Raw genomic sequence first — 9,207 nt, forward strand, 5'->3', positions numbered from 1 at the left:
GTGTAAGTGATTCCTCCTAAGTGATTTGATAAATGATCTTCGGATGATTGGGGAAAATGATATTGCTAAGTGGAAGTGATTTGATGAGAGTATATGTCTCAGAAAAAAGGTAATGTGATTAAACTGATTATTTCGGCAGTAGTGCGGCATGTTCTTGTTGGATCCACTGGTGGTATTCGAGTTTGCTCGGTAGCACAGGTAAATATCGAGTATCTGTCGTGGAATGAAGGAGTATCAAATATGTGCATGTATTCGCACGGTGGAAACTGGGATCAGGTATGATGATTTGTGTGTTATATGGAGTTCTGATGTACAGGCTATGTTGTGATGTTGGAATTCAGACTGGTTCTCTTAGTGTTGGAAGATTTTGAACTATTGCATTATGGGCTATGTCGGAAAATGCCATAGGCTGCGTGGCAAGGTGCACTAGACTATGTTCTAGTAGAATGGTTTATATTTCAAGGACCAGCGGATGGCTGGAAAGGATTGATGTTCTTGATTGGGCCTTCGTGGCGGATGCCAGTGCAGAGGCTTTTACCATTGATTCAGTTCCAGTATTGAGGGACTGTTCGGATGCATTTCTTGTGGCCGGACATATCGCCAGGTGAGATTGTGGATTTCGGTACTTAATTGGTGCCGGACACCGTATCGTACGGCTCTGGCAGGGGTTATAGTAGTGGAAGGAGCAGCTTCGGACTTCTTAGTAATGAGTTCGTTGGCAGGCCAGCGTGGCTACGTATGTAGCTTGAGTTAGCTTGGTTAGTCCCAAATTGTATTGTTGAGGGACAGGTTAATTCGATCGTTATTGAACTTGTTAGTGAGCTGAGGAGATCTAGGAGTTACTTTTTCTGTGCTGTGAGGCGTATGATTTGCTGGTTATGGGCACACGTGGTGCAGTTCTATTAGGGGATTCATAGTGGAGGTCGAGCGGGAAGAGTAATTGCGTGTCGCTCGGTAAAATGGAGTGTTGGGTATGGCCTATCATGTTGCGTGTCGTGTGTTATCTGTTTTACCATGGGTGTGATGAATTGCGTTAGTGTCAGACATCAATTGTATGTGGCTGTTGAATTTTGATTCACAGTGTCTTGAGGCGCTTCATGTGTAACAGTGTTGGGATAGGATCGCGTATTGTAGCGAGGCTACGTGGAGTTATGACCTTTCGAGGTAGATTCAGCTGTTATATTTTTACGATGCGAGACGGAGTCTCAGCCTTGTGTTGTGGCAGTTCTGATGAGCTTGAGGTACCGCTCTTTCGTTTGAGTCATTTTCATGATTTGAGTATGTTCAGACCGTTTCTTATTGGTACGCGTATTATGCAAGTTGTGGCTTAGGCCGGTATTGAGGTGTCATATCACCAGAGTGGTGTGTTGGATTTGAGGATCGTTGGGGTCACTAATGAATACGAACGGATTCGATTTCAGTATGTTGGAAGGGTAATGTCGAGCTTCGACTCAGAAAAAAAAATTGATGTAGTATTTGCCAAAAGAGAAGTGGTTTCATGAATGGTTGATCTGAGAAATGGTGATGGCTTACTGCGCGTTTTAGTTAACAGTTGCAGTATATGTAAAGGTGTTGGAATGAGACTTTGGCTAATAAGAGATTTCTATTGGTACTTGGTTGTTGTGGGCAGTTGCTGTGAATGGGAGTTATCGTTGCGCTTGTTTGAGTTATTGGTATATCATATAATTGCACCCGAGGTTGCAGGCATGGTCTATTACAGCTGGTTTAGGCTTATTTTGAATATAGATGCGAGGTTCTTATCTTGTGTATGATTTCGGAAAGTGTAGGGTGGTTCTATGGTTTATGGACTAGATGGATTGTGAAAATTTCAGCTATGTTGTGTTATCGGACCTATGCGAGATAGGGTGATGTGGGATCACCCCGGTTATATGCACGGTAAAGTTATTCAGCTATTGGTTGGCTTCTAGAACAACTCTGGGTACGCTCGAGGACGAGCGTTTGTTTAAGTTGGGGAGGATGTGACGACCCGACCCGTCGTCATGTGAGTTACTGCCCCGTTTCCCCCATGTTATGCTTCTTCATGTTTCATTATCAGTATTTGATGTGTTAGAGTGGGTTTGGAATGGTTTTGATAAGAAATGAGACACTTAATCTCTTTTAAGAAGGCTTAAGTTGGAAAAGTCAACCGGATGTTGACTTTTGTGTTAGAGGGCTCGGATTTGAATTCCGATGATTGGTTAGCTTCGGGGGATGATTTGTGACTTAGGAGTGCGATCGGAATTTATTTTGGAGGTTCAGTGTATAATTAGGTTTGAATTGGCGAAGGTTGGATTTTGGCAAATTCCGGATGGTAGGTGAGATTTTGATCCGAGGGTCGGAATGGAATTCCGAGAGTTGCAGTAGCTCCGTTAGGTGATTTTGGATATGCGTGCAAAGTTTCAGATCATTCGGAGGTGTTTAGGTCGGGTTTTAGATCAAATGCAAGTTTCGGAAGTTTTAGTTTAACTTAGGCTTGAATCCGTGGTAATTCGATGATTTTGGTGTTTATGATAGTGTTTTTATGTTACGAGCAAGTTTGAATGAAGTAATAGAACATATCTGTGCGTTGAGGTCCCGAGGGCCTCGGGGTGATTTCGGATGGCTAACGGGTAATTTTGAACATGAAAAGTGCAGCAGAAAATTGCAGAGGTATTTTACTCTATGCAATCGCGTAGGTCTGGATGCGATCGCGTAGAAGGCCTGGAGGGGGTGCTCAGACTTGCTCTAAGCGATCGCATGAGGTGGTCTACGATCGCATAGATATGGGGGATGGTTCAGTGCGGTCGCGTAGTAGGAGGACACAGTGCTTTGCGATCGCAAGGAGTCTTCTGCGATCGCGTAAGAGGAATTCGTGGGCCTGGATTTTTGGCCTATGCGATCGCAGGGGTAGTGATGCGGTCGCATAGGGGTCGCTACAGTAGTCGGACAGAATGTTTTAAAACCCTTATATCCGCGACCCACATTATTTTTCCACCATTTTTACTCCGCCAAGAGAGCTTTTTGAGTGATTTGAAGAGGGTTTTCAACGGGTATTGATTTGAGGTAAGTCTCTTGACTAGAAAACACCATTTTATGGAAGAATCAACACTCAAATTCATGAAAGTGGGTAGAAATTGTGAAGAGCTAGGGCTTGGTTTTTGAAAACGAATTTTAGGATTTGAAAGGCCATTTGAGCTCCGTTTTCGGTAAACTTTATATGTACGGACTCGTGGCGAAACGAGGAATCCGTTGGTGTGATTTTTGGAATTTTTCGAGAAGTGGGCCCGGGGCTCGGGTTTTACCAACTTCGTGAATTTTAGTANGATTGTAAAAGATTTAGCTTGAAGACTCAAAAATCACAAATTGTTATAAATAGAATTGTATTTATGGTGAATGCCTATATTTAGAGAGATTCTAGGGTTCATTGCTTGGTGGCTAAGTCACCCTCTCCCTATAAATAGAGGGTTCTATTCCATTGTAATTCATCCCAAAATCAATAAGAATTCTCTCCCTCTATTTTTCTCTGCAATACTCTTCTTCTTCTTTTATTGTTTCATAACACGTTATCAGCACGAGACTCTAACCAAGTGAGTAGAAGCTTTGGGATTGAGTATAATGATTGTCAATTGTTCCATGAACTTCCTTCATGATTAAATTCGGGATTTAAGGTAAGTATCTTACTTTATTTTTCTCTTTTAAATTCTTGAAATTCTATAATTTGATTTTATATACAAGCAAAGACAACAAAGTTTGATAATAACTCTAATGGAGTTTGAAAGAAATTATAACCACCCAAAGTGGTAAAATTTCTATGTCTTGCCATGATCAAATTCATGTATGATTATGGGCACAAAAAGTGGAAACCCGTCCCATTGAATTTGCTCCATTCTCATTCCCTTAAGAGAATGTGATAGCAGTATGTGATAAGTCTGAAAGAAGATAAAATTATCACTATGAATATGTCAATGGATGTGGACGTGGCAATAGACGAAATTATAATCGTCATCATTGTGATAATGAGAATAATAAGGATTCTCAAAATAAACCTTCACTCTGTGAAAGTAATATTTGTCATCGATTTGACATGAGATTTTATAAAGCACATACAGATGACTATGGTCAATTCATGATGTGAATGTGACAACATCCGATTTATGAATACATATTCATTCTTGAAAGAATATGAACGTGCTAGTGGTAGTGAATATACCACACTCAACTCTAGAAGGAGGTTTGAGATGATATAAGAAAATAATGTCATTATTATGGCTTGAATGGTCATTGGTCACGTACCTATTGTACGCCAAAATATTTTGGTAATGTGATTATTAAAGAATAACAGTAATGCAAGAAACAGATCTTCATATAATTTTGACCATGACTATAATGGTATAACTTTCTCTTTAAAAGAGATATTCACCATATAGATGTTGATGAATATATGGTACTACAAAATTAATTGAGAACTCTGCAAGAGCCAATTATACTATTTTGGAGAAACACAATTGATTACCAATAAGGTATTGTGTTTTAGTAAGTCTCAAAGAAACTTATTCAGTTTTCAAAGTATACGCGAAAGCGGTTGGTTATATTGAGACTATAAATAAATGAAAGATTTAATATCTTCTATTACTACAACTTGTAGCGGGATAATATGTATGTGAAAAGCTACCCGCTTTAATCTCCAGTTTGTACTACACACACAAAAGAATGCCACAATAAAGAGAAGTTTATTGATATAAAAATCCATATCATAATAAACTTGGAGTTTATTCATAATTGCACACATCATGGTGTAAACCTGAAGTTTATCAATATTGATAATTTATCCAGTTGGCATAATTGGTTTAGCCATGTTAATTCAAGTATGATGTGCAAAAATAAAAGAGAATTCACATGGGTAAATATTAAAGAACTAGAAAGTTCTTTACGAATTCTCTTACATTGCTTGTTCTCATTAATTAATAGACCAATTAAAATTGGGATTGAATCCCATGAATGCTGGAAATATCAAAGGTGAATATAGGCCCATTCACCTGCCATGTATACCACATAAGATGCATCTATGAGATGGTTACATGTGCAACTATTATTAATCCGCAACCTGGCCGGTGTGTGCGAGGTAACTTGCTCAATAATTTAATTTTGAGCATAATTTCCAGATTTTCTATTCAAGAAGTTCATCTTGATAAGTTGGTTTACATCACAGTTGGTTTAGAAAAATGATTTATTGAGTGCCTCCACTTAATAGCTAAACTATTGCTTATGAGAACACAGTTATCTATATCAGTTTGATATAGGTTATATACGAAAGTATATTACGTTCTCCCCTCACAAGTGGTTTCAGGGTCAGGAACCAAATAATTCCATCTCATCATTATTGATGCGCGGTATATATTTTGATTAACACCATAACGCACAAAGATGGGTTCTCAAAGTTGAGGAAACAAGTTAGTTTTTCTAACATGAGGGGGAGACAAGATACAATAGTTGAGAAAAAGTTACATGGAATGAATTATCATTTATACATCTAGATCCCCGAATAAAATAATATGAACTTGAAGTTCAGAAAAGGATAATTTATGTGCAATTTATTGCAAAGCATGCCAGACGCATTTGCTGACCCAAAGAAAGTAACTATATTTTGCAAATGATCCTATTAAGTCCTAGAAGGACAAAGTTTGTGGTACGCTTAAGGCATATAGACTAATCGGTTTCAAATTAACTTCTTGATAAAGAAGATGAGCAAATGATCAAAATGATCATAATAAGGAGGCAAGTGATCTAGAAGATCACATGACATAACACTTCATAAAATCTCATGAGAGATTCAGGTACCTGAATATATTAATGAAGAGATCTCTATGTTATGTCTTTATGAAAAAATATTGAAACTGATATAAAATGTTTGTCGACGACATCTATGATAGCGCTACATATATATATATATATATATATATATATATATATATATATAGTAGTATACGTTAGTACTAGTAAAGTAAATTAACTAACGTANTGACTGTTATATTTGAAGTTGTTTTGCTGTTGGTTCGTAGTTAGGTGTTGGACTGTTAGTTTTAGCTTTACTTTGTGGCATTTCGTGGATTTCTTATCTTCAGACATTTTATATGCTTATTACTCACTGAGTTGGTAGTACTCACCCCCTACTCCCTGCACCTTGTGTGCAGATTCAGGTACTTCGGGAGCTTAGTTGAGCTAGCCGCTGGTTTCCAGAGTTCCAGGAATGGTCGAGGTAGCTGCTATGACGTCCGCAGGATCCGACTCCTCCCTTATCCCTTTATTATTTCCGTACTTTAGAACTTACTTATTTTGAGGATTCTTGACTCTGTATTAGTTAGAGGCTCTAGACTCATGACCCCAGGTCTTTGGGAGTTACAGTTTATGTCAGTATTTCGTATTGTTTTAATTGAGTATTTCAACTATGAGTATTAATATTTGATTTTAAGTATCTGATTAATTGGTTTTGAGCTGTGTGCTCGGGTTGAGAGAGTAAATGGTCGGGCTTGCCTAGCATTAGTGTTGGGCGCCATCACGACCGGTTTGGGGTCGTGACACTGTGCTTGTGTTTTCCTCTCAAAAACGTCTTCCTCCCTCAAAATACCGTTTTTCCATGTATATATACCAAGTAGGGTTGGGCCCAAACAATTATACCTTCTCCAATGTGAAAAAAGATATTTTTCCCGGGTTTGACTAGCGCGGTCGCGCATCTGGGCGCGCTAATGGCCGCGCTAGTTGGACAACTTTCTGTCCTGGGCGCGCTAAAACTAGCGCAATCGCGCATCTGGGCGCGCACTTTTCACCCTGTTCCGTTCGGAATTTGGAAAAACATAAAACATAAAAGTTGTAGCCCTTTGAGTTAGCTTTCCAACTATATATTGTGGAGCCAAAATGGAGTTCTGAGCAAAAAGTTATATCTATTTTACTAGACAGTGCACAATATGCCTGCTCGATTCTTCGTTCGCTCTAACTATCATCCGTTGACCCCCAAACGCGATCCCGGCTTGTATCCTTGGGCTTTTACTCAAATTTCAAAGCTCCAAATCACTTGAATTCATTTCATAACATCTATATAGCTCAGAATCACTCCTACAAGGCATAAAACACACAGTTAGTGCAAGACACTAGCAATTAAAGCTCAAACTCAATTAAAGTGCAGTAAATTAGAGTGTAATAAGCGACTAAAATACGTAATTATAACCTATCATCAAACAACATATATGAAATTATAAATAAAGAGTACGGAAACTTTTTGTGTTCTTTTTCCATGATCCTTATCAAAAAGTATTGATATTAAATACTAGAAAAAAAAGAAAAAAGAAGAGGTTGATGAACGAGATATAATTTAAAAATAGATCAGCCAATGGGGAAGACTTATGCTGAAAGGAAACGGTGGAGTTATTTTTGAAAAAAGAAAAAGAAAAGGGAAGGAAATTGCATAAAGTAGCTACAGAAAGTGATTTTATAGTATTTTATTATTATATAGTTAAACTAGAAGAATCAAGTAATAGCTTAGAATGCACCATAACTTTTCAGATTTATCAAAAGTAACCCTTTCTTTTCTATTTTTTGATGTCAGCTTGCTTTTTTGTCCTTGATAATCTTTCATGTAACAGTCAAAAACTTTTCAGTTTTGATATTTAAGGGCCACATAGTAAGTCATCACAACTACAGCTAATACAAGATCAGAACAAAATCCTTCAAACTAATCTGCTCTAAAGGATTAAAATATATTGTGTAAGACCCACCAGTCTGTAATGCATTGAGTTTAGAGTCAAAGGAGTAGAAAATCTTCTAACCAAAAAAAATTTGAGTGAAAGCCAGGTAAAAATAGTGCGATCTAGCCAGTTTTCGGATGTGTCATTCAAAAATAGCCAGTATTTACCAAGTCAATGAAAAATAGCCATTATTTTGCTGCAATAGAGACCGATCCAGCATAATATACTGGAGTTCGATGCACCTGTGTATGAACTTCCAGCATATTATGCTGGAACTCCAACACACGGAAAGTTCCAGCATAATATACTGGAGATTCGAGCACTTGTGTATAAACTTTCAGCATATTATACTGGACCGGTATACTTTGCTGGAACTCCAGTATATTATGCTGGAGTTCTAGTGTACTTATGCTGGAACTCCATCATATTATGCTGGACTTCCAGCATACTTATCCTGGAACTCCAGTATAATATGCTGGAGTTCAAGTAAACTTGTAGCATAATATACTGGCGTATTTTGTGGGTTTTGAACAGTGTTTTCGCTCAGAATTATCTTTACATGAAAAGTGGCTACATTTCGATTACTTTTGAAACTAGGCTGTTTTTGAACGACCACTTGTAAATCTGGCTATTTTTGAATTTCTCCCGAAAGCCAGCTGAATAAAGTCCATCAAATTTTTTTAGCTTTTTCAATCAAATTTCTTTCTTTTAATTTTATTCTCCGTTGGTTCTGAAGGCTATATATATATATATATATATATATATATATATATATATATATATATTGAGAGATTCTAGGGTTCATTGCTTGGTGGCTAAGTCACCCTCTCCCTATAAATAGAGAGTTCTATTCTATTGTAATTCATCCCAAAATCAATAAGAATTCTCTCCCTCTACTTTTCTGTGCAATACTCTTGTTCTTCTTTTATTATTTTATAACACGTTATCAGCACGAGACTCTAACCAAGTGAGTAGAAGCTTTGGGATTGAGTATAATGATTGTCAATTGTTCCATGAACTTCCTTCATGATTAAATTCGGGATTTAAGGTAAGTATCTTACTTTATTTTTCTCTTTTAAATTCTTGAAATTCTATAATTTGATTTTATATACAAGCAAAGACAACAAAGTTTGATAATAACTCTAATGGAGTTTGAAAGAAATTATAACCACCCAAAGTGGTAAAATTTCTATGTCTTGCCATGATCAAATTCATGTATGATTATGGGCACAAAAAGTGGAAACCCGTCCCATTGAATTTGCTCCATTCTCATTCCCTTAAGAGAATGTGATAGCAGTATGTGATAAGTCTGAAAGAAGACAAAATTATCACTATGAATGTATCAATGGATGTGGACGTGGCAATAGACGAAATTATAATCGTCATCATTGTGATAATGAGAATAATAAGGATTCTCAAAATAATCCCCCACTCAGGAAAATACTTGTCATCGATTTGACATGAGATTTTATAAAGCACATATAGATGA

The sequence above is a fragment of the Nicotiana attenuata genome, unplaced genomic scaffold, assembly GCF_001879085.1.
Source record: "Nicotiana attenuata strain UT unplaced genomic scaffold, NIATTr2, whole genome shotgun sequence".
Classification (NCBI taxonomy): domain Eukaryota; kingdom Viridiplantae; phylum Streptophyta; class Magnoliopsida; order Solanales; family Solanaceae; genus Nicotiana; species Nicotiana attenuata.